The following is a 21915-nucleotide window of genomic DNA, read 5'->3' on the forward strand; positions in this document are numbered from 1 at the left end:
CTGCGCACTGCTGGGGTCTGCCGTCCTGGGAGGAGCTCATCAGCAGCTCTGACTCTGAGTCCTTACGAATTTTAGCCCAGATTCGTGCCTGAGTTTTGTCCTTTTGTCTATTATTCTCCAGAAATGTACATTGCAGGAGGTGTGTTGCAGAGTGCTGCTTTAGGTGTACCATGTCTGCCGCCTGAGTTAGGCAAAACTCCCAACAAAAATCAGTTCTGCATCCCTGCCTCCATGGAGGCTCTTAGCTCACCACCAGGTTCTTCCAGCTCTGCATTTTTGCAAAAATGAAAAATTGATGGGGGGAATTAGGCTGTGGAAGCAAAGACAAGGTGGATAAAATGCTCCATCATAGAGCGAGTTCAAAGCTGTCTGGCCATGTTGTTGGAAATTCAAGGTAAGTTTGTGGAAGGAGGGATGAGGCAGTGATGACTAGCTAAGTTCTAGGAATGGCCATGGTCCGAAGTGACCAGAAAGTCATCTTGTGTACAGTGTAGAGGAGAGGGGAAAGACTCACATTACGAAGGGCTGTGAACTGGGAAGCCCCCAGTTCAAAAGAGTTTCAGCATGAGTTTTACTTTGTTTACCCTCTTGTAAAGCTATTTTTTACTTTGATAATCCATAGGAAATGGGATCATTTCTCTCTTGGCATGTCAAATTAGATAAACAAATAAAACCTTGTTTGGCTGGTGAGAAGCTTAGAAAGGAAAGTGTATTTGTATAGGGATTCAGGAACTAAGCATCTTTCAGGAGCAGATTAGGAAAGAAATCAGAGAAACAAAGGGGGAAGTGATTCAGTCATCAGAACTCAGCCAAATTAAAGAGGGGGGGTGGGATGAAAGGACAAGAGATAGGACCTGTCTATATTAGGAAATCTCTGCTGGCATAAACTAAACCAGCTTGATGTCAGTTTAGTTTTACCACTAGGGTCCAAGTCAGGGACATAGACTTGGGTTGTGACCAGCTCATCCTGATGTCAGACAGAAATATCATACATTCACTGGCGTTTCCTTCATTTCAGAATATATGTTACCCCTCATGCATGAACAAAGCACACACAAGGGATAACATATGTATTTTGAAATAAAAAAAACCCGCGGTGAACCAGTGCTAGCTTTTCCTTCTTGAGAGAGGGGTTGGCAGCAAGATAGTTTTATTAGTACTGTTCCTGTTTCAGACATGGTAAAAACAGTATGTAAGAAACACAGTCCCGCATAGGTATCATTCTCTTTTTTTGCAGTGGTACGTATATGGGTATAAAAGGTGTTACATCTTTTATATATGGTGGGTACAGCTGTGCCTATGTTCTGTGCCACATACCCACAGGGGATGTTGTAAAGAACTACTATTCTGTTTGTAGTCAGGTCATTGATAGGAAATATTTGGAGAATCAGTGAGTCTATGAGAAGATTTGGTTCAGGTCCATTTGTTTCCTTGTCTTAAAGTGTTCAGGGATCAGCAGTCAGAGAGATCCCGTTGTGTTTGGCAAGTGTTTTACAACGTCACTGAACATTTTGAGTAGAGGACAGGGTCTTTAAGAAAATGTTTTGTTAATGGGAAATTATCAAAGGTAATTGGTAAAGCTTTTTGCATGAGCAAGGAGATCAGACAAATGCACTAAATAAATAGCTTCCCCCACCCTAGAATCGTGCTTTCCTTCCTCAGAACTCAGCAACTACTCTCCTACAGTTTAAAACTTCTCTTGCAGTGAAAGCAAATATAACCACGTTTGTGATCATGACCAAACACCTCACTGCCAGTGCTGGATGTGGGAAGTCCTGAGACTGGATACAAGAGCACCAGGAACCTGCTGTGTGCAGAAAGAGGTAGGACATGCCCTCCTGCCTTTGGGTTCACTGCCAAAATCCGTCTCAGAATAATGATAAGAAATGCTCCCCTGATGGACAGGATGTAAAAACAAGACCATGCATGTCATCTTTTGCAGTGACAATATTGCTCTGTGCTGTTAAGTAGCTGTTGTATTTTACCCAGAGACAGTGATATTTCAGTGGCAGGCAAGCTTATTCTCATTCTTGAGTAGGAAATTATCTGGAAACTCTTGGATGCATGTACAATGGATAGACAGTACAGCGGTCTATAAAATAGTTCACCTTTCCAAGTGGAGATGGGAACTTGGGCAGTAGGTGCTGAAAGTAGGACTCTCATGGGTGAAATGCATTAGATAGAACAGATAATTTCAAGTGAACATTGTGAATCTCACATTGGAGGAGATTATATATATAATGTTTTAGCATATGCATTCAAATTATATGTATGTACATAAAACTGCAACATCACCACCTCTTCAAAAATCAGTTTGGTTTTTTTTTCTGTGTGTGTGCACCCCTTCACCTGGAAATCATGGCAGAGTCCAAGATGTTTCAGTGGTGTTGGCTTAGGTAGCTTTGATTCATCCTTTTCCCCTGCTATCCATTTTTAGTTTTGTAGAAGTTTGTTGGAAAGAGCAGGTTTTTTCTTCTCATGTGAGATTTGTTTTCTCTTTGGAGACTCTGCATGGAAACCTGGTGCTACAGTAGTTGATGGGAAGCTTATTCCTATTAGTACAGACTCCACTGGGTTTAGGGTTTCACACTTTTTATGATTCCCTTAATCTGTAGTAGGTCATTGTGGTTTACAGACCACAACTGTGAAGATGGGGAGGCATCTTAAAGGTGTTCCAGGTTAATGCTGAAAACTGAAAAGATCCCTTTAGATGGAGCGCAGTCCCTGGGTAATTACACCTGTGGGAAATAGCTGCCTGTCATGTCTATCAACAAGGGAGCTTACCTTTTAAGGCACACAGATCTCCCTTTGCATCACATTCTCTCTTTGTTGTAGTCCATTTATTCACCTATTATTCACCTATAATCTCTCTTCCCGTAGCTCTTTCCCACCTGTTGCCTTTCCATCTTTCTTTTTCATTGCTTAAGGCTTGTGCTTACCCTGTCCTCTGGAACAGCCTCAAACAAGTCCTTAACTTCAGGAAGTGAAAAGGCTGGGGATCCCCAGTCTCCCGGGCCCCCACTAGCCCTACATCTGTCCCTGTGCCCCCAATGCCCCCCTCCCATCCGGCGCCCACATCCTGAGCATGAAAGCCAGCCGGATTAATCCGGCACAGAGCACATTGTGTGTGAGTCATGACAGGCTCACTAAGGCGTGCAGTGCTGATAAAAGGCAGCTCTGATGGGCTCTGTCAGGGATCCCGGAGAAACAGCGTGGAAAAAATCTGCTAACCCACATCCCAGCCTGGCAGCCGCAGCCTGGAGACAGCCAGGCACCGAAGGGAGCGCGGGGAAGCCCCCGCGGCACTGGCAGGTCCCACTCTGGGCTCAGCCTGTGGGGAAGCCCCTGGTCCCAGGCATGAGCTGCTGCTTCTTGGGGTCATCCAAGAGCTCATGGAGCCCAAGGAGGGCTAAGCCCCTAAGTTGTGAGGATGCACCCTGGGATAACCTCCCTCTCCTCAGAGGGACCAGCTGGCCAAAGGACATTCCTGACACCCCAAGCAATGTCAGAGGGGTCACTCTCCTTAGACCTACCTTCCCCTGCTCTGTCCCAGTGGCTAGCCCAGCTAGGGGAGCCTTAAGGAGGCTGCTCTTGTTTGACTTGGAGGACATGTCTCTCAGAACAGCATTATTTTACCAACCTGCACTTTTCCATTATTTGTTCCTTATTCTTCATATGGACCTTTAATATCATCTTCCTCAGTATCTTCAACTCTCTGGTGTTAAGCCTTGCAGACGCTTATGTTTGAACCATTATGAGTCCCTGTCCTTCTGGTCAGCCAGGCTATGCATTGCCTATCTGCAGTGTCCTCCTAATACTCTCCTCTCTATTTTATATGGTGTCCACTGGATACCATCACTCCACTGCAATCTGGACACTCAGTAAAAGGCAAAAAAAGAAAGAGCTGGTCTTACAGCTCCATGCCTCTGGGCATATATGCCCTGCTTTGTCTTTTCATTAGGCTGTGCACAAATACACTTCTACTGCATTTTTAAGAGCAGGACAGCAAAGCACCTACCAGTCATTTCTTTGAAACTTTAGGAACTAGGTCTTCTCTTAGAAAAAAGAATCATGGCTGATGCTAAGGCCATGGTGCTCAGGAATTTACAGTCTCTGAGAACAAGGGTTAGGTGAACTTTAAAAGGTTATATAACTTAGTGTTTCTGATCCTTTTTTAAGCCAAAGAACAAACTAATCTTTCAGGGAAGAAAAAAAGAAATCCACACATTCTTTCGTGGCGTGATACGAAGCAGCAGCCAGCGGTTATAGACAAATAAAAATCAGGCAAAGCTTTGAAATTCTTCGTTTTTCATTTCTACCAGCTGCTTTTATTTGTCGCCATTTCATTTGACTGCATGTGTTAGATATTGCATGAAGCATGACTGTATGGGTGGGAATTTGGAGAAGGATGCTGTAATCCACTTGCAGGCTGCCTTCTGATGTCTTGCAAGACACCAGTACTCAAAATACTCCCAATCTAGTCTGCCTGCTGCGTGCCAGACCACGCTGAACCCAAAACCCATTTAATCCCTTTTTCTGACTGATGTAAGCCATACCTAGAAGCATCTTGTGGAAGGCAGAACACTCGGCTTAGGGAATGTATGTCAGCTGTAATCTTTTCTCTTCAACTTAAATTTTACTCCTGTATACTTCATTCCATTACTTCTGATTCTAATATTTTTGGACCACCCCTGCTTAGCATTTACAGGTCTTTAATTCTCTCTGTTGTCAGACAGATAAACTGGGTCTGGGCCCAATTCTCCCTCGGTTAGCTGGGTGTAAATGTCTCTGAATTCACACCAGCTAGATGCAATGTAACATGAGAAGTGTGTGAGGCCCTTTATTCTGTCAGCCTCCCCTCATAAATCAGCTCCCACAGCAGCACCTGAAGTCATTTTCTCAAGACCAAAGAAAGCATGCATGGAGAAGGTTTTGTCAAGAGTCTAGGGAGATCAAATGGTCTCAGAAGGTTTACTGTTCCCTGCAGTGCTGCAGGCAGCTCGGCCAGGGCTGCTGAGCGTGAGGACCCCGCACAGCATTGCTCAGCGCCAGGAGGGCTTGTGGAAGGAGGGCATTAAGCCACCAGAGAAATTGTGGTTGTTTCTGCTTGTTGTAGTGTGATCCCAGCCGAAGAATCATGGATAACTGTGTTTCTGTCTCATCTCAGCTGAATATGGAGCCAGTTTACCTGCCCAAGAGTTTTCAATTGATGCTAGCTTTTTGGTAGTGAAACTTTCCCATTAGACCAAACCAAGCAGCTTTTTTTTGGTGGCCCTTTCTACAGTGTCTCTTGTGTGAGCTGGAACAAGAATGAAATTCCCTCCCACCCAAGTGACTTGTGCAGCTCCTCGCCTGTGTCTCATGATGAGAGAGACAAAGCCAGTAGGTCCCTGGCAGCTCCTACAGTGTCTGTTTGAGGTATGAGCCAAACACTGATCCCAGCACGGTACTATGACTTGAAACACACGACACCAGGCAGCACCAAAATTGCTGAGTGCAATGGTGCCATGGTGAATACACCATGTCCCTCACTGCTGCTGCCACTCAGCATGTCCTTGTCCACTCTCCTTTCCCACGCAGGGACAGTGCTCTCCCTGGCACAGGAGCAGGAGGAGGGACTGGAGGCAAATCTCTTTGTTTGCTTTCAGAAGTATGATGTCTACAGGGTCAAACTGCATTCCAAAAAACGTGAGAAATGGAGGAGGTAGAGCTGGATTAGAGGTTCCTACACATGAGGAAGACAGAGCAAAAGGCAGTCCTGAGTGTCCCAGCATCACCTTTTGCTGCTGTTCCTTGGGGGTGTGTTTCTTGTGGGGTACTTCACATTTTCTAATCTGGTGCCAAACTCTTCTTCCTGGACTGCCTCTAAAGATTTTTACCAACTAAAAGCCAGGCCCCAGACCCCTGCCTCCTGCTGAAGTCCTGCTAAATGCTTCTCAGAGGACAACCCTCCCATAGGTGTGTGACTGGGCTCCTTGTATAGGAAGTACAACACTGGTGTAAATCACAGCACGGTTTGGCCAGTTTAGTTCTTGACACCACCATTACAATCGCTGCAAAATAAATACATCTTTACCCAAGAGATACTTATGTCAAAGAATATATATTTTTAAATAATATATTTGGGGAAAATCAGAAGCTACCTTGCTTTCTGAAAGACAAGTTTGGCTGGTGTCCTTGACCTGCCAGAGCTGTGACTTTCTAAGGACCCTGAAGGAGATGAATTTCCTTCTTGAAGCTCAGTGGGATTTGGGGGGGTGGGGTGGTGTTTCTTCTCTCCCTTGAATATTCAAACAAGTACTCCTCAGACATCTCTCTTCTGCTTGTCACTCTTTGCCCTGTTTGTTTGTTTTTTGCACTTCTCACAGCCCGGACAAGGCAAACAGGGCAGTCTATTGTTGGTGCGCATCTCTTTCACTGCAAGATTTGTTTATGTCTTAGCACAGTGATGCAATATTTGGGTTGAACGCTTCAAGGGGAAATGTTTATAGAACTAAAAAAATATTTCCATTTGATTTGTTTATAGGAAGTTTTTTCTTGTGGTCTTGGGTTTTGAAAAGGCCTTTGCATGTTTTCTTTTCCGCCTCCCCCACTCCCCCTCTGTGGATTTGAAGTTTGGTGCCAAATTCAGTCATGATAATGCCATGACTGATTCTTTAGGTATTTCTATCATGCTCAGCACTACACCACTGGAGTATCTTCATCCTGGCCTCCCGGATCTTCTCAACAGCATTATCCCTCTTACATACTGAGGTTCCCAAAGCTTCTCGGTGGGGCTGAGGGTTTTCCAGCCCCACAGTCCAACAACTCCTCTTTGTTCCTGAATTATCTCTGACCTGGGCTAGCCCTCAGGCAGGGCAGGCTACACTAACAGGGGAGAGTTGCAAGAGTTAAATAGGAACATTGCTTAGAATGAAAAACAAAAGAGTAATAGGAAAGGCATCTTTGTGTGACCGAGGCTTAACTGAAACCAGGCCTTCTCTCTCTGCCTCAGCCAGGAAAACGAGAGAGTACGTGCAGGCAGCCACCGGCAGAGCGTGCACGGGTGTCCTTCTCTGCCTCCAAGGATGCAGGCAAGGCACAGCCACTCACAGCCAGAGGGAGGGCAGACAATTGCTCATGTGGCACCCCCAGAGCACAGCACGGGTGCACTTCCCGCCACCCTGGCACTCACACCCTTCATTGCACATCCGCTCCCCCCTTTCTGCCCCTCTCACATTTACTTGGTGTTTTTCACCCGGAGGAGGCTCCCACATTCTGTTGTACTCCAGGCATTGTGCATCTGCTCTTTGGAAAACACTGAGTACCACAGGGCTGCCTCCTTGTCACGTTGGGTCAGTGAACAAGGATGCTGAAAGGATGAATGTCCCAGTTTCTACCATCCCTGGCTTTGGCCACCGCTTGCTAGCAAGAGGCATAGATGGGGCAGGAGGAGGTGCAGGCTTTCTCTCATGCCTTGCAATTTTGCCTCTTTGTACCAAAACCAGAGAGAACAGTCACAGGGTCCTTCCAGCCACTGTCCTTCTAAGCTAGTCCAGCATCATGCATTGCCAGTCTCCATTCTCTTGACAGCATAAACCATCACCAACTTTACCTTGTACCTACCAGGGTAACCAGCAGAGAACAGAGAATGTAACAACATGTGCCAAACTCTTTGAACCAATAAATATCATCAGTCCTCAACATTTCTACAAGGCACTCTCACACCTATGTCACCACAGTTTCAGGGCTGGATGTCTTCAGAATATGGCTGGCCCTGGAGCCCAGGTGCAGCTCACTTTCCATGAGCTCATTAACCAGCAGGGCTTCACAGACCATCGTCTGGCAACAGCCGGTGTAGGAAAAATTATTGTTAGAGATGTTTCCAGCTACTTCCAGCTGCTGCCTGCACAGAAATAACATGAGATCACTGGCTCAGAGGAAGCCTTGGCTTCCCCAGCCCCTGGCCATCAGCAGGTGGCCCCAGGAAGTGGAATGGCCTGTGCATGCTATGGCAAGGGGGATCTGGCGTATGGGCACGGGGATCACAGATGAATACACAGATGAACAAATAAAAGCCAGCCCCCTTGCTTTGCTGGCTGGTGGGCTCTCCTTCCAGAGATGACTGGGTTTCGGTGTTTGGTTTTTCCCTGGAATGCTCCCAGTTCAACACGCACTGTTTCAGAGCCATGCCAGTCACCTGCCGCTGGCGGCCCCCTGTCTCCCTCTGGGTCCAACTTCCCTTCAGACTGCTCTGTTACCACAGAGGGGCCCAGGACAGCCCCCAGGTCCCCCACTCCCACCCTGCCTTCTCCCCAAAGCTGAGATCCAGGGGAAAGGAAAAGCAAAGATAATGAACAGGCTGGCTTTGGTTCTCTCACTCTTGCAGTCACCTTTTCTAATGGTCAGTAATACTGGAATCCCTCAGAGACATGTTCTGTGACAGCATCGTTGTGCCTGTGAAAGAGCAGAACCTTTCTGGGACTACAAAGGCTTTGAGTATGTTTGCTCTGTCCTGTTGTTTGGGACTGAGATTGCCCAGGAGTCACAGCCTCCTGTGCATCCATGCACCCTGGCTGTAGCCTGGAGCAAGCTGATAAGAGAGCAGGGGATGGCTTGGGTCTCTGCTGAGAGCAGTGCCAAGGTTTTCCTAAAAAGTATCTACAAGGCTAGGTGAGGAAAACTAAGGCCAATATATTTTATATAGAACCCTGGCTTGATGAGAACTGTTTAATTGGGGATTGTGTCTACCACACAAATGGGCTGTGATAACTAATACCTGGTAGTCTGTCTTGGCTCATCACACGTCAGACAGACACCATGCCATCATGTTATCAGGGATTTTAGTGCACTGGGAGCCAGATGGAAGGCAAAGTAGACCAAGTCCACTTACAGACACCATAACCACAAGCCTTGGTTTGTGAGGGAAAACCAGGAGAGCTATCACCCACAAGCTGTTAGCTCCAGGAGAGCTATCACCCACAAGCTGTTAGCTAAGTGCATACCTTCATGCCATCTCGGTACCTTCTTGTACATGATAACCACATCCTCCAGGAGGAAAGGTCTATGGGTCACGCCAGCTTGGTACAGTAACTGTGTCCCCCACAGATGGTTATTGCATGGATGTGTTGCTGTTGGATTCTCGATGGCTGTTCCTAGGAGTGGTAGAAATAGCTTATTTATTCTGTTTGGCATCTATATCCATTCCCTCTTCTCCTCCCAACCCATAACCCCTTCTCCCAAACGCCAAGCTAATGCCTTCCAGATGAGGTGCTAGAAGCTGCTAATTGCACCCGGATCCATCCTGATTTGTGCTTCAGTCAGCAAGGCACCTCGCTAATGGATCTGAGACTTGGCAGTGGGCCTGGGACCAGTGTCAAAGGAAATGGATGAGAGGCAAGGAGAGAGCAGAGGGCTAGAGGGGGAGCAGGGAGACCCAGAAAGGAAAACGATCCCTCCTTCTCACGGCAAGGGGCCGAATACTGATAAGTGCTTGTGGCTGTCCCCCAAGGCTAGGTGGTCGTGTGCGGGATGGCAGGCGGCAGAGGCGCGTTGCATTCTCCTGTCAGAGAGCCCACGCCTGTGCTGGGGTACTGCTCCTTACTCCTGTGGGAGGACTTAACCTTGCATGGGGGCAGCAAGGCACTTTATCACTTCCCAGACTGGTCAGGGCTTGAGCTTTCCTGATGGGAAGCTGGGACATGAGAGCTGGGAGCCAGCTGGGGGCTGGGACTGAACTGTGGCTCCCTGTTGATCCAGGGCATCTGTCTCACATCCCTGGTGGCTTCCAGGAGAAGAGGAGCCAGCTGGGGTGATTGGATGTGGATCAGAGGTGGAGAGGAGAGAAAACAAGAGGGAAGGGGGTGGGGGAGGTGATGGCAGGCAGGATAAGAAAAGAGCCCTGGAGAGGAAATAGAATAGGAAGTACGACAAACAGCAAAAGCAAGGGGCAGAAGTGGAAAAGCAAGAGGGAGAAGTGAAGGCTGGAGAATAAGGAGATGGTGCTCCTGTACAGCTTGCAACAGCCACACTGTGGCCTGGGGAGGCTGTGCTAGCAGCCAGACAGGGCTTCAGCCTCTCTGAGAGCCCCAAAGGGAACTGTGCATGCTGTCCTGCCTGGGAGCCCTGGGACCTCACTGCAGAGCCTCAGGGATGAAAATCTTCCTATCAACACATAAATGTCTAGGGACTATTCCTCAGTGTCTCACCAGGCTTAACTGCCCAAGGACAGGTCTGTTTCTGGACATGGGGACGACATCAACACAAAGAGACTTTGCTTCAGCATCTCAGCCTGGGCCTGAGGAAGAGGTTGTTGCTAAGTCCTTGGGAGTTAGCTTAAGGGTGGCATGAAGAAACCTCCTTTCTGTGTGCTGGAGAGCCCCAGGAGAACTCAGAGTGGTTCCTCTCCATTTTGAGATACCTCTCCAGCATTAAATCCAGTGTCTTCCCCTAATGGAGTTTATTATGCTCATTTTAGTGGTGGAGAAAAGTGAAGTAACATTGCCTTGGGTTCCACAAAGAATCCAGGTCCCACCTGGGAGAGGACTTGTGGTTGTCAGTCAAGGGGTACCTGCTCTGCTAGACTGTGAAGGTCTAGCATGAAGAACCAGCAGAGCCATGAAATTGTCAGAGAGGGAAGGAAGGTTCAAGGGCAGAACTGTACCAGATAACTGGGAACAGAGAAGATGTTTAAACTCACACAAGTGATCTGGATAGATGGGCACTTGGTCTCAACAAGTCCTCTTCCTTGAAAAAAAACCCAACCCAAACCAGGGAACACTGGGGTGGAAGGAAGCCTGAATCTGCCAGCAGGGCCCTGGAGGTGTATTGCAGCATCAAGTAATCATCATGATAATCCTGGGAAAGATGCTCCAGGTGGAGAGGTGCCAAGCTGAAAGCGGAAACAGGACAACCAGAAGCAACCAACTGCAATGGGAATGCAGTTGGTTGGAACTGGTGAGACACTGTGCTAAAATGCCTTTGGCTCCAAGTCCCATTTTCATCAACTTTGCAATTCTTGGCAAAGATCGGAGGGAGTTTCCAGTAGACTGTGATTCATTGAGTGAAATTTGATCATGGCCAGCAGGGGAGGGAAGTAGACAGACAGACTGACAGAGAGACAGTGTACTTTGAGGAGAGGAGGCAAGACTGTCAGGCCTCTGCAGAAAGGGCAGAAAGAGACCTGTTCTGTCTGATAGGAATCTTGGTGGGCAATCTTCTGGGGCAAGAGGTAAGGAAGTAGAAGAGCAAACTAATTACAGACATTGTGTGTGCTTGGATGCGCCTACAGACTGATTAGCTCATGTCTCCAAAGCATTTGGAGATGGAAACCAGTTAATTATCCTTATTAAGTTTTCCCCCTTTGTGGTCCTAGTTATTTTTGGAGACCATTTTAAGCACAATGAACCACCCAGGTGTTGGCTGTCCCAAAAGCCATTGGAATTCCCTATTTGTCTTTCCCTTTCCTTACACAAAGGATGAAACAGTCCCAATGAGAGTGATTCCTTCCTCCTCCTTTATTTGAAAAAAGGACAAATTAAGAAAAGAAGAAAAAAAGAAAAGAAAAACAATGTATCCCATGCTGCAATGCCCAAATCACATCACACTTGCCTGTTTCTGTGCCTCTGGGGTGCCAAAGGCAAGGTGAGTAACCCTCTGAACTCATCAGTTCCCTGGGATACTGTCAGGTCAGTACCCAGATGCACATGAAACAAAATCATACTTGCATACTGCAGCTTGTTGCAGAACAGTTAGGACTTAGATTTAGCTTCTTTCCAATCTTCTTGTTGTGGGTATCCACCAAAGGACACTGAAGGAAAGCCTTGTGAACATCCTGAGGCCATTTCTGATAACAGAAGCATTTCAGGCTTCAGCAGAGCAATAGGAGAAGTTGTATTTTGAAGGAAGCTAAAGAGAAACCTGGCCTTTAATTTCATCTGCCACCTACTGCCCTTGTTCCCAGATAGAGGGCACGGCTGCTGGGTGACACATGAGCTGTTACCTTCTATCATCTGTGACCTTTTGGTTGCTTGGATAACTGGAGAAGGAGCCTCAAAACGCTTGGATGTGAATGTGGACGCTTTGGGATTGAGGATCTGGGGGCAGACCATGCTTTTGCACCTGTGGTCGGTATGCGGGCAAAGCAGTGGCAGCACCCAGCAGCCTGTGCCCCAGGAGGTGGGCGCACAGCCTGACGTGCCTCTGGATCCGTGTGGGAATGGGCATGCCCCACCCCACAGCCTGCAGGGCTCCTCACTGGCTCTGTGTGCCCAAAATGCTGCCTCAGCCCCTGGCTGCTTGTGTCAGGGCGTGGGGGTCATGCAGTGGTGTTCTGGACTTCAGGTGCTGTCCTCCTGGGGCTTCCTGGGCAACTCCGCAAGAAGTCCCCCAGGAAAAATCTTGGAAAGGTCTGGCTTTGGGGAAATGCGTGGCCCTTTTCTTCCCCTCCTTCCAATTTCTTGCTGCCTGGGGTCTGGGCACACCCTGGATGACCAGGTGGGAAGCCACAGTCCAAGAACTGGAGAATGAACAGGTTTTCAGCACTATGCCAAAGCATTAATGCTGGGAAACCAGACCATGCTCACCATGTTAAAATAAAGGGAGAGCTGAAGGCTTCCAGACCATGACAGGTTTGATCCAGCTTGTTTATTTTTTGGCAGGAGGGACTGAGTGAGGCCACGGCAGGGACTGAGCATGTGTTATATGTGCCAGAGAGAGCACGTCTCCTCCAAGTCAGCTGCGTTCTGTCTGCTTGCACACGTGGCCCACCAGTCCCATTATGTGCTGCGCTTTGCCTGGTGGGCTGAATGAAGGAACCAGGTCCATTGCAATGTGATTTATGAATCCTCTCTGAGGTCCCATCTTTTTCCTCCTCCTCTTCCTTTTGGGGACTTGGGGATTTGGTTGGTTTGGGGGTTGTTCTTTTAAAAATAAAGAGCACGTGAAGTTCTTTTAAGGCAGAACCCCTTGATTTACTGTGCTTTGGTTTCAGAAACAAAAGACTTTAATGGGGGGAAGAAACCATTTAAGTTTTTGAGTATTTTTTCCCTGTTACACCTCAGCCTCTCTGTATGGACACAAAGCATGCCATGGTACAACACCAACACTTGTCTGGTGCTGAGAAGGACCCAAATCAGTCTGGGCCACAGGTGCTCTGTCAGAATAACATTTTCTCAAGCAGGGAGTCAATCCATCAAGAGGGAGATCACTCTGCTGAGCTGCTTCTATACAACGTGTCTGCTGAGATCTTGGAACCGAGCAAAATCAGAACAGGATTTTCACCAAGATACAAGAAATGCTGTTACAGATCTACCGAACAGAACTGAATGAAACTGAAGGACAGCTGTCAGTAAGAGAAAGTTAAGAGCATGGCTGAGTTCCTATACTTTGAGAAGCCAAAAGTGATTGTTTTTTTCCCTGAAGTCCAGGTTTGGCTTAACTGAAAAGTAGACCTTTTGTTTCTTTCTACTGCAGCATATCCTAGCCTGAAAATCTGTCGTCTGCACTTTGTACACCTTTTACAAGTGAAAAATGAAGTGATTAGATAACATGCTAAATTATGAAAAAAGCACACTCACACCCAGATAATTTTATTTCGGCCTTTCACTATCGTGTTCACAGGAATTCCAAATGTCCAGGAAAGCATCACTGACAAAACCTATGTGGACCTCTTGCACTGTAAGAAAACCACCAGGTAACAAAACCTTCAGCTAAGCCCATCCAGTGATACAGCCCAGGGTGCCTCCCTACGCTGGGAAATCAGAGACCCAACTTCAACAGCCAGTGCCACCAAATGAGTCAAAACCTCGAGAGTAACTTTATCCCTACAGTTCTGCGAGCAAGTCTTGCGTGCTTTACCAAAAGCATGCATGACAGCTTCAGAGCATAGCAAGGCTGCTGGCTCCTAAGTGGTGTCAAAATACTGCCATGAGGCACTACTTTACTCAGCATTCAAGGGTCAAAACCAGAATCCGTTGGGAGAAGCACTTTGTGCCTATAAAAATCACCACACTCAGACCTTCTTAGGCCACTGAGGCACCAGTAAAAACTGGAGTGATGCTCAGGACCCTATTCAGGGCACAGGTGATGGAGAATGGTTTCCACTTCTTGCCATTTGCACTGGAAAGAGAAACATTGATAGGGGATGCAGACAAAGGCTAGCAGCGTGGTCAGGGGAAGAGAGTGCCTATCGTGAGGCAGGAGACTGTTGATTTATTTTGCCCAGTGAAATGCAGGCTGAGAATGGATATGATTGTTCTTGGTAAACACATCAGAGGGATAAGCACCAGGGAGGGAGCAGAGCTATTTAAGCCTTGGAACAATGTTGGCGCAAGAACAAGTGGGCATGCTCCAGCCAGGAATAAATTGAGACTGGAAATACCAGAATGGTTTAAGCCTCAGAGCTGTCAAGTTCTGGAAGAGTCTACTAATTGGGGTAGTGGGAGAATCTTAAAACTTATTAGGATTGTTTGGATCTTCACATTTGTGCGGAAGATTGCACGAAGTGATTGCTGACAATAGCAAGGGGCAAGACATAGTAAAACAGGAGATCCCTTCCAGCGCTACATCCCTACTGCGAAGCACTTGGGATTGATTTGCTTCTCATGTGTCCATGTTAAGGCAGGAGAGCTGCAGGATCCTTTGCCATCCAGCCCTGCGGGGAAATTGTTGGCAAGCCAGTTGCAAGCAAGGAGATGAGGATACTTTCTCAGATGGCTGAAGATGATATGGTGGTTGCTGCTAATGAGCTGTGAGGAGAAACATGTCTCTGGTCCCAGGAGGAAGATTGCAGGCATCACACCAGGCCACAGCCAGGCAGCAGGGCAGAAACAAACAGCAGAGAGAAAGAGTTGAAATTTCAGAGGAGAAAACCAAGTGCAGGCATTTTCTCATTAGAGAGCAGGGGGTTTCATGTGTTCTTTGTCTTTTCAAAGGCAATAGAGGTTGAACAATTACCAGGGAAAATTTGCATTACCCATTCTGTCATTTGGAGCCGAGACAGCTCTGCAGCAAGCCCTAGGATCAGCTATGCTGCTCAGGCCATGAGTCAGTCTCAACAAAACCGTGGTTTTATGCAATCATATACATTTTTCTCTTCTTAAGGAGCTCTTCTTTGTCTCCTAACCACTCACATCCATGGTCCTCCTTGTTAGAGCCTACTGCTCCTTTCAGCATCTCCCCATGGAAACAGTGCTGGAAGCCTGTGGCAAACTTTGGCAATCTTGCATGATCCACCCCACGCAGGGTCTGAGGTATGGAGCGAGGGGGCCCCTGACCTGGGGGAGGTCCCAGAACGCGGTAGCTCCACAGCAAGAAGGGACAGCTCTGGGAGTTACAGGCATGGAGGAATCACCTAGCAAGTAGGTGCCCCAGGCTTGAAAACACTTGTCTGTGCTCAGTGTGAACAGGAAAACTTGCTGGCCAAAAGAATCACTGTGCAAGGCAGAGGGGTAAGACTGGGGTGCCCTGGGCAAAGACTGAGGTATATGTCTTCTCTTGCACCTGGGGTGCTTTGCCTCTCAGTCCTGTTGTGCTCTCCCACGACTGTGTCTCCAAGTCCTCAGCAGGCCTACATGTGTTAAACCCAGTGTTAGAAGCAGCCATAGAGCAAGGGACAGTCCCTGCTCTGCCTCAGGGGAGCCTCAGCACAGCCTCTGCCCAACACAGCTCAGGGAAGCTACACGCAGTGCCCAACCCACGTGTTCAGCTTCCCCGGGTGCCTTTCGCTGGAGGAGCAACCTTGGGACCAGTCCCCACCTGGCTGGGCTGACCTGTCCTCACCAGATTTAGGCAGAGCCCAGACACTGGTCTTATGTGCATCACCAGACAGTGGTCTTAGATGTGTCAGCTCAGGAGAGAGGGTGCTGACAAACTGTTCAGCCAAGTAATTCCTCTTATACCCCAAAACCAGTGGCACCTGGGCAAAATGGGAATGCCACAGCTCTCAGCTGCTTCTATGAAACCTCTCAGCCTTGCAGGCAACCCAACCCAGTTTAAATCTTGGCCTCCTTTAGTTGCAGCCAAGAAAATGGAGGGGCTCGTGCTCAAGAAACAGCACCTTTCTCATCCTTGGGGACTCCACCTGAGGTAGTGGGGGAATGAAAACCTGAGCAATAGTTCAGTGGGTGTGTAAGAAAGAATAAATGTTACAGCAGCTGGTTAATACATACCCTTTCACATGAGCATGGTAAGACTGAGTTCTAAATTCCCTTTCTTTAGTTCACTGCATGCGCACATGCAAATTCCCTCCCTTCTCTTTAGGAAACTGAAAGAAAGGAAAAGCAATAATAAAATATTTCAGATGAGAGAGAAAGAATTCTCCATGATTGAGAACATTTAATGGGAACCAGCTGCCTGAGCAAGATCAAAGGCTGATCCTGCTGGGGGTTTGTTGACAGTGTCACTTTCCATAGGTACCTGCTGAGGAAAAGGGAGGGATGCTCAGGAGACAGCGCAGAGGAGGAGGAAGGTGAAGGAATGTGCTGCATAGTGTTTTACCTCCACACAACCCTGTCTCCCCCTTTCCTTTTCTTCAAGAGACTCTCCGAGCTCTTGGAGAAGAGCCATGACAGGACAAAACAAGAAAGCATGAGTGAGTGTAGTGCAAGCCTGTGGGTGGCTGTATCTGAGCAAAAGAGGGTGGGTGGAAGAAAGGAAAGAGGAGCCCAAAAGTTCAGTGCATGAAACAAAAGCCAAAGGTGGCTCTCTGCTCCCCTTCCTGTTCTTCCTTGCAACCAGACAGCTGCAATTAAGATGTAACTGATACACTGAGAGCTGGTCCCCCATGCCGGTGCTCCCTCACCTCCTCCTCGCCTGTCTGCCCATGGTGGCAACAATGCCAGGCATGAAGCCAGCTGTGCAGAGCTACTGCATGGCTACCAAACTCAGCCAGAGCAGCCAAACCTTGCCAGAGCAACCCACAGAACAACGAATTTTAGTGGTGTGAAATGTGGGCTGCTTCCAAGTTCCCCTTTCTCCTGTGGGGAATAACTATCTGCATGAACCTGCCCATGCTGCCACCTATGTGTTCATGAGGTGGTGGGACCCAACTCATGTCCTGCTCCCTCTGTGGCCCCGACCCTTCTGGAAAGAGCCCTTACTCCTGCAGAATCTGGTGCACCACTTGCAACTGGCCCAGGGCCCTGATCTTGACCCAAGCCCATTGTTCAGGGTCCCAATTTTTGAGGGATTCACTTAGCTCTATCCCTGTACGCAGGGATATTCACTCGCAGTTCAAAGCTATGGAGATCAGCATCAGGAAAGCTTGTCAGTTGCCTGCCCCTGAACAGTGACACTTGTGTAGATCAGGGCTTCAAGTGTACAGAAGGACGGAGCAAACATTTACACACTGAGAAACATAGTATGAATTGGGTGATGGACTCTGAGGTAAATACTGGTATGGAAACATAGTGGTTCATTGGGCCACCTAGCAATTCATTATATGAAAGTCATCTTTCAGCTAGAAGAGGTAGGTCCTCTTGGCAGTGTTTTTGCCGAGCTTTTCCTGGTCTCTATACTCTGTTTTCCATGATTTCTGCTCACAGCCTTCAATGGAATTGTACCTCTTAAGAGTTTCCTCAAAAGCCATGAACCAGAATGCCCTGTACCCCCAAATCAGAAGCCTAACCATCATGAAGCACCATGGACTCCCCCCTATATATTTTAATCAAGTGGTTTTGTGCCACCTTTTGAGCTCTAAGGATTTATACTTTCCCACCACAGGAGAAAGTCCCAGTCCTGGAGATTTTACTGGTCGAAACAGGCAAGTACAATCAGGGAAAATGCCAATGGAATCACCAGGAAGAGAGGTGGCATTTCCACGTGTACCATGTGTTCTGCTCTCTGAACACCTGAGCTGCTAGGGTTTAACGAGACAATGCCCACAGACCCTGCTCCCCTCCAGGAGGGCTCCGGCACCTCTGTGGTGCTTTGTCAGGGTGATGGTAGGGAGGTAATGCAAACCCCATCACAGCTGATGCTTTCACACAGACTGTAAGATCTCAGCACAGCCGTAGCTGCAGCTGCAGGCTGGTGACAGCACTACCTGTTGCAGAGCTCTGGGTAGGAGACTGTAACAGTCTGGGGCTGAGAAGAGAGAATGTGCTAGCAAGCTGTGGCACAGATCTGATTTTCCACTCAATAATCCCACAGTAACTTAAGAAGATGGTAAATTGCAACTGCAACAGCTCACTAGCAGCCTAACATTTCCTCATGGTGCTCCTGAGGTGTGGAAAGATCTCTGCAGAGTGAGGCCCACGAAGGGGGGAAGCGTGCAGCAAAAGTTTTGGAAAATTGCCCTGCAGCCTCCTTTGCCATTACCCTTCCTCTCAGCAGTGTGCAACCCCTTCTTTTCGGTTCAGCGCACTCGTGTGCGTAGGGGCCCGCAGCCACAGGGGCAGGAGCTGCTCCTTCTTCACCTATAACTTCATCTGCCGCTTTTATTTCCAAAGGAAGCCGCAATTAAACCCCGAGCTTCAGTGCAAGGAGAGTTTCCAGGCTCGGCTGTCCCTCCCCATAGGCAATGCAGCCTGCGTGCCAGGCTCTTGCCACGGAGCCCCTGCTGCTCCCTGGGACTGAGTGGGACCACTGCCAGTTTACATTAGCAGCCAAGTGACCATCTGGTACAAAGGCAAAATATGATTATTGTGTTTAGGTGCATGCAGTCTTTGATGTAGTGCCCAAAGGTAACAATAAAGTATTATTAAGTTTTTTCAATTATGTGGATTGTGACAATACTATGACAAGACTGTTGGAAACAACCTTCAAAATGAGGTGTGGGAGGCTAGCAACACCCGGCCACATGTTGCTTCTTAATCCTAGTCCCACTGACATTCATGAAACTTCAGCTGGTGTAAGGGATACGTGCCATAGCTGCTGAGGATGCGGGTTCCTACCCCAGGGCAGCCTCAGCAAGGGGCTTTTGCAGAATTTAGGAGATGAGGACCCTGCCCTCAGCAAGCCCATGCTGCTGCCCTGCACATCGGCCTCGGGCAAGTCTTGCCTCCTCCTCGCACCTCAGTTTCCCACTCCTGGAGGCAGACATGGATCAGTTCCTCTCGCATGCTGCCGAGCATCCTCCCTCTCTCCACTTCCTCCCTAACCTCCCTCCCTTTTTAATCGGGATTTGTATGTGGGTTTCCAGGCTTCCTGGCTGTCCCGTCTCCTCTTTCTCCTGCATTGCTTTGATGTTAATTGTCTCCAGGGCTGGAGCGCTCCTTGGCTGATTAAGTCCAAGAGTCCTCCCTGGTTTTGTTGACCCATGAATGGGGGCCTCTTCAGTGCTCAGTGGAGTGCGGGCTCATTGCCCCTCCTCCTCCCCCCCATTCGGTTTGATGGATTAATCGTGCTGTGTAAAGGAAAGTGGGGTGGGAGGGGAAACTGAAGCAGCGGGAAAGGGGGGGAAGGAGGATGGGAGAAAGGGAGCAAGAAAGAGAAGGACCTTCGGCAAATGCTCGACTGCCCTTGCTTAAAATAACACCGTTTATTTAAGCAGGTCAGGCACACAATGGCTTGAGAGGGGCTGCTACTCAGATCATGGGACCCCGTGTACGCTGAGTGAGAGGCTGGAGAGGGTGTTAGCCAAACTCTGAAAGCTGGGCTGTTCTTACCCGATGTCTCCATCTCCCCCCAACACACACACACACACGCGCGCGCACACTTGCACCTCCTCTTTTCCTTCTCCCTCCCCTTCAGACACTAGAGTCCTTTGCCTTTTTGGCAGTGGCACGGCTCAGAGCCAGGAATGGAGGGGCTCTGAGAGAAAAAGGGGGCTCTGGCCCTGCTATCCTGGTGTGCAGCCAGGAGAGGAGAGGCTCCTGGCCCTATGGAGTGGGCTTTCCACAAGAGTCTGTAGTGAAACACATGCCAGCATTTCAGAAAGATTTGTCCCTCAGCCCCAGCTGCCACTGCTGCCTTGCTGATGGCCTAGCTGCTCCTGCTGAGGCACAGGGTATCTGCAAAGCTTTTGGTAGAAAAACATGCCCCCTGCTTCTTTTTCAAGAAAACAATTGGTTTCATTCAGAGGTGAGATTTGAGCAGCTGAGGCAAAAACAGCATTATCAGTGTCAGCTGGCTGAGTGGTCTGCTGACTGTTAGACTTGCTCTTTGCTCCATCAGGGATAGAGTACACCTCTCCTTTATCCAGTTGCTGGGCTGCCCACAATGCATCCTTGCTCGTGGTCTGCAGCATCCCTTGGTGTAGCAGTCCTTTGCTTCTTCATTCTGTCCCTTCTAGGGATGTCTTGGTCCCTTCTCACCTGGGATGGCCAAACCAGGTGTCAGGAGGCAGGGGGGAGCCCCACAAGTGTCCTGGCCCAGGCCAACTGCATTGTCACTTGCAAGTTGCTCTGGTCTCCGAGCCTGGCTAATGCCAGCAGCCTCCTTCCCCTGAGGAAGATTGACCCAGTCCTAAACACATGTACAAGAAATCCCAGAGGGACTGCAGTGGATGCCTCGCCCTTCCCCACTTCCCCCTGCTCCAACCTCCCATGCTGCTCCCGTCCATAACAAATGCAGAGTCAGGCTCAGGAAATGAAAAGGCTCTTCCCAAGAGGGACCTGTGCAATTTTCCAGCCTCTCCCTCCACTGTTGCTTCCCCTTCTCCATCCCCCCTGCCCCAGTTTTCCCTGGCTGATGGCAGCAAAGGGCCGTTGGTGTTGGCAGGATGCTGCTGGCTGCCTGGCAGGCTCTCCTGGTCAGCCTGCCAGGCTTTTCAGGGCTCATTCTCACTTTCCAGAGGCTGGAAGTGCAGAGCAGGAGACAGGCTGCCTTGGCAGCCTCACTGTTTCCAAACACTGAAAGGCAGAGAGAGAAAAGTCTGCTTCTCCCGGCTCACCAAAGCCACCACCACCATGGATGCTGGCCAAGTCCGCCTAAAAATAACTGCGGTGCTACCGGACACACGTGCTTGTCGGGGACAAAGCGGGACAATGCGCCCCAGGGCAGCAGGAATGGAGCAGGGCAGGGCGGAAGGAGAACTTGGGGCTTTTTCCTCCATCCCCTCTCTCACCTAATAAAGCTGCCTGTGTTGTCCCAGCAGTGCTAGTCAATGGCGACCAGGGACATCTCTCTCAGTTTGTTTTCACAAGAGGGTTCCAACCAGTACGGCTCAGAATAGCTGCAAACTGCCTTTTCCCAGCTGGGAGAGCCTCGCTTCCCATTGTGCTCACACGTGTGAAAGAGCGTGGCAGGCATTGTGGTGTAGGTGACCCTGGCCCAGGGCCCCAGTTGCCTGAAGGTAAGGTCTCCCCCACTTCCACCTCCACGAGATGTGAGATCTGCTGGGACTGCCTATCGTTCCAGCAACTGTGATCCCGACCGGTCCACCCAGATGTGAGTGCAGCACATAATTAACGAGTGGACTAAGGAGAAAATGAAAAGTGTAGAGTGACTCAGGCCTCTAGGGAATGTGTCTCGCTAGCTGTGCTGCCCAGCTTCAACACAGGGGGCCCAGGGTAGGTGCAAATACATTGTGCTTTTCATCCATCAGCCCCTGGGCCACCAAGCTGATGCCTCCAGACCAGCACGTGGCACACCAGGTCCTTCCCATACTCCCATGTCCACTACTTTCAGTATAGACATCAGGTCTGCCTTTGGAAGCAACTCCAGAGCTTCCCTCCAAGTGCAACACAGATGCACTTGGTGTAATGCAGATGTCCTCTGCTTGTAAAGATACCTGCCATGTGTTTCTGCTTGAAACAGGAGAAGTGAGAGGAGATGTAAAACCAGTTGTGTGATCCGGGGCACTCTCTTCCATCCTGCTGTGGCCAAGACGTGTCCTGGCCCCAGCTGGAGGGTCAGCACAGACAAAACATCCCCAAGTTCCCCTCTTGGCAGGAAGGCAAAGCTATGTTTTACCAGCAGGAAAAGGTAAAGTCCTGAATGTTTCCATAGGCTGGAAGAGACTCCAACAGCCCAGGCTGTCCATGAAGCTGTAAC

Source organism: Corvus kubaryi, unplaced genomic scaffold (genome assembly GCF_017639235.1).
Source record: "Corvus kubaryi isolate FWS band 111438036 unplaced genomic scaffold, C.kubaryi_AGA036_p1.0 37341, whole genome shotgun sequence".
Classification (NCBI taxonomy): Eukaryota; Metazoa; Chordata; class Aves; order Passeriformes; family Corvidae; genus Corvus; species Corvus kubaryi.